Source organism: Entelurus aequoreus, linkage group LG09, assembly GCF_033978785.1.
Source record: "Entelurus aequoreus isolate RoL-2023_Sb linkage group LG09, RoL_Eaeq_v1.1, whole genome shotgun sequence".
Taxonomy (NCBI): Eukaryota; Metazoa; Chordata; class Actinopteri; order Syngnathiformes; family Syngnathidae; genus Entelurus; species Entelurus aequoreus.
Genome location: NC_084739.1, coordinates 65,155,525 through 65,159,906, shown reverse-complemented (window position 1 = coordinate 65,159,906; position 4,382 = coordinate 65,155,525). Strand labels below are relative to the sequence as shown.

General features: G+C 35.3%; 1 long non-coding RNA gene across 1 annotated transcript; it reads left to right on the top strand.

The window, feature by feature from the left end:
* Positions 1 to 351: 351 nt before the first annotated feature.
* On the top strand, positions 352 to 2,097 carry LOC133657628 (uncharacterized). The gene is made up of 3 exons (XR_009827303.1): positions 352 to 596; positions 1,349 to 1,442; positions 1,568 to 2,097. It is a non-coding gene; the product is annotated as an uncharacterized LOC133657628 (long non-coding RNA).
* Positions 2,098 to 4,382: the final 2,285 nt, after the last annotated feature.

Sequence of the window (4,382 nt, the reverse complement as noted above, 5' to 3'; positions counted from 1 at the left end):
ATTTCTTTAATTCGATGAATATCTTCCTTTTTTTCCACTTCTTTTCAAAGGCATGTCTTGCTAGCTTGTTAGCTAAGGAGCTGCCACGGAGTGAGACCGGATGTTATTTTGGTAACTTCCGCCCTGCCCCACATTCCGCGCATGCGCGCAGGTATCGCCCACTGCCCATTCACGACAGTTTATAACCTGAATTTTCTCCCCCCAAAAAAACCATAATGATTCGCCGAGACAGTTTCTATCCCCAAAAAACTAGCGTTATGAACTCCTCCTGCTTCATTATGGTGGTGATTATGTATTTAATTCGATTAATATCTTCCTTTTTTTCCACTTCTTTTCAAAGGCATGTCTTGTTAGCTTGTTAGTAAGGAGTGAGACCGGATGTCATTTGGTAACTTCCGCCCTGCCCCACATACCGCGCATGCGCGCGGGCATCGCCCACTGCCCGTACATTACAGTTTACAACCCCAAAACAAAAACGTAGCAATTAGCCGAGACAGTTGTATATCCCCCAAAAAACTAGCGTTATAAACTCATCCTGCCAGTGATTATTTATTTAATTCGATGAATATCATCCACTTTTATCACTTCATTCAAAGGTCAGTAAATTATTCTATATATTTGTAAACGCTCTGAAGTGGGAAAGGGGTAGGATTAAATAAGATTTGCTTCTTCCTACTCCTTTTTGGACATGATGTAAAGTGAATGATATGAAATTGTGTGATGTATTATGCTGTAAGTGTGTTCATGTTCGAAATAACCTAAAGAAAGAAAGAGAAAGGCCCGTCTCGCTAGCTGTTAGCTAAGTAGCCACGGAGAGTGAGACCGGATGTTATCCGGTAACTTCCGCCCAGCCCCACATCCCGCGCATGCGCGCAGGCATCGCTCACTGCCCATACAGTACAGCTTATCAAAAAATAGCGAATTTTCCCAAAACAAAAACATAACAATTAGCCGAGATAGTTTATATCCCCAAAAAACACAAGTGAGCCAAGGTATAGTACTGTATTTATTTTGTCACCTTGTATCTCAATGACTGTATGTTTTGACCTACACTGGATGGATTTTATGGTGTATTAATATTAATTTATTTTTGTATGTGGTCCCAAAAGCTTTTACTTCGGATTCTCACTGATCCAAAGTAAAAAACAACAACTTTTGTTTGACTTCGAAGCATATTTTTTTCCCACCGGTAAAAAAAGTCCCAACTTTTATTTTGTAGCACAGCGGCGGCGTGGGTACGTGTTGATGACGTGACGCCGCTCAGCCTGTAGCGTGTGCAAACTACTCCGTAATGCAACATAACATTACCGTTAAGGTGATTGATTGGAGTCTTTGTTCGATTTGGAAGGGAATGATGTTCGGGGGCCAGTGACGGAATGGAGGCGAGAGGCGGCCCGGCTGGCCTGAGGAAGCTCAACAGCGACACCACGTGGGCGCCTGAGGTACTGACACTGCACTCACTTTGAGAAAGTATCTCATCTCTTTTGAGTTTCTCACTTAGCCATTCATCCTTTTAAATTAAAATTCCGCACTAATAAAAGCCTTCCATCTTGCCTCACCTTCCAAGACGTACAGTAGCGCTCCCGAAGACTATCCAGGAGCGCCCGGGCAAAAAACAACAGAGCGTTTGAAGACCTCCCTGACATTTTGACTCTCTCAGAAGATGACTTTGCCTTCTACTATATAGCCTGCGGGAACATAGTAAGACCCACACTCGGCTTCCATTGATATGCAGCGGCGCAATCCTCCGGGGGAAATTATCATTCTGTTGGTAATAGGAGCCACAACAAGCACCTGCGAAATGACTTTATTACACACTGGGCTTCAATAAAAACTTTCAGATGACCCATAGACGCGCACGCTAATGGCGTTAAAGTAGCTCATCCAAGCATTTGGTCTTATGTGGACGAGCCAAAATGTCCCCACAATGTCACGGCGTCCCCCACAATAAAAAGTGGAACGTCAAGATGCCGAGAAAAACACGCGCGGACTAGTTTCAATTTTCTGTGGACCAGCAAGAATGTACCAGAGTAGGGTTGGGAATTAACGGGAATATATGGGGAATTAATGGGAATAAACATTGAATGCAACATGCTAGATCTTGCAGCATGATTATTCCCTAAAACAAACCTGATTTAATGCCAATTCAGTTGAATTTAGACCCTGCACAGTGCATTCCTCCATCACATGTGCAGTGCATTCTTCCATCACATGCGCAGATAATTCCCAGCATGCTACACACTACAGGCCACACTAGGATTTGAGCCCAAGGACTTCATCCAGTCAGGTAAGTTTTGATGATATTACTGGGTATTAAAGGGTAAAAAAAACCCCCACCTACAATCTGATATATGTGATATATCACTAAGCTTTAGAATTTTGTTGTAAAAATCTCCTTCCGCGTCTGTCCCTGACACCCACATTTTCAGACTTAATAGCAGGCTTGGGCAATTATTTTGACCCGGGGGGGGAATTTAGAGAAAATGTGTCTGGGGGCCGGTATTTCTATTTTTAGGAACACTAACCTCACAATAATGTCGGCACATACACAATGTTGACATCTATAGTTATATTTTGATAAACAATCATAAATTAATATTTCAGCACATACACAATGTTGACATCTATAGTTATATTTTGATAAACAATAATACATTAATTTTTCAGAACAAACACAATGTTGACATTTATCTTTTGATAAACAATCATAAATGAATCTTTCTGCACGTACACAATGTTGACATCTATATCTATATTTTGATAAACAATCATAAATTAATCTTTCAGCACGTACATAATGTTGACATCTATTGTTATATTTTGACAAACAATCATAAATTAATCTTTTTAGCACATACACAATGTTGACTTATATAGTTATATTTTGATAAACAATCATAAATTAATCTTTCAGCACATACACAATGTTGACATTTATAGTTACGTTTTGATAAACTATCATAAATTAATATTTCAGCACGTACACAATGTTGACATCTATAGTTATATTTTGATAAACAATCGTACACGAATCTTTCAGCACGTACACAATGTTGACATCTATAGTTATATTTTGATAAACAATCATAAATGAATCTTTCAGCACATACACAATGTTGAAATTTATAGTTACATTTTGATAAACAGTCATAAATTAATATTATAGCACATACACAATGTTGACATTTATAGTTATATTTTGATAAACAATCATACATTAATCTTTCAGCACATACACAATGTTGACATCTATAGTTATATTTTGATAAACAATAATAAATGAACCTTTCAGCACATACACAATTTTGACATTTATAGTTATATGTTGATAAACAATCATACATGAATCTTTCAGCACAAACACAATGTTTATATCTATAGTTATATTTTGATAAACAATCATAAATGAATCTTTCAGCACATACACAATGTTGACATCTATAGTTATATTTTGATGAACAATCATAAGTGAATCTTTTAGCACAAACACAATGTTCACATCTATAGTTATATTTTGATAAACAATCATAAATGAATCTTTCGGCACATACACAATGTTGATATTTATAGTTACATTTTGATAAACAATCATAAATTAATCTTTCAGCACATACACAATGTTGACATCTATAGTTATATTTTGATAAACAATCATAAATTAATCTTTTTAGCACATACACAATGTTGACATGTATAGTTATATTTTGATAAACAATCATAAATTAATCTTTCAGCACATACACAATGTTGACATCTATAGTTATATTTTGATAAACAATCATAAATTAATCTTTTTAGCACATACACAATGTTGACATGTATAGTTATATTTTTATAAACAATCATAAATTAATCTTTCAGCACATACACAATGTTGACATCTATAGTTATATTTTGATAAACAATAATAAATGAATCTTTCAGCACATACACAATGTTGACATCTATAGTTATATTTTGATAAACAATAATAAATGAATCTTTCAGCACGTACACAATGTTGACATCTATAGTTATATTTTGATAAACAATAATAAATGAATCTTTCAGCACATACACAATGTTGACATCTATAGTTATATTTTGATAAACAATGAAATTAATCTTTGAGCACATACACAATGTTGACATCTATAGTTATATTTTGATAAACAATCATACATGAATCTTTCAGCACATACACAATGTTGACATCTATAGTTATATTTTGATAAACAATAATAAATGAATCTTTCAGCACGTACACAATGTTGACATCTATAGTTATATTTTGATAAACAATAATAAATGAATCTTGCAGCACGTACACAATGTTGACATCTATAGTTATATTTTGATAAACAATGAAATTAATCTTTCAGCACATACACAATGTTGACATC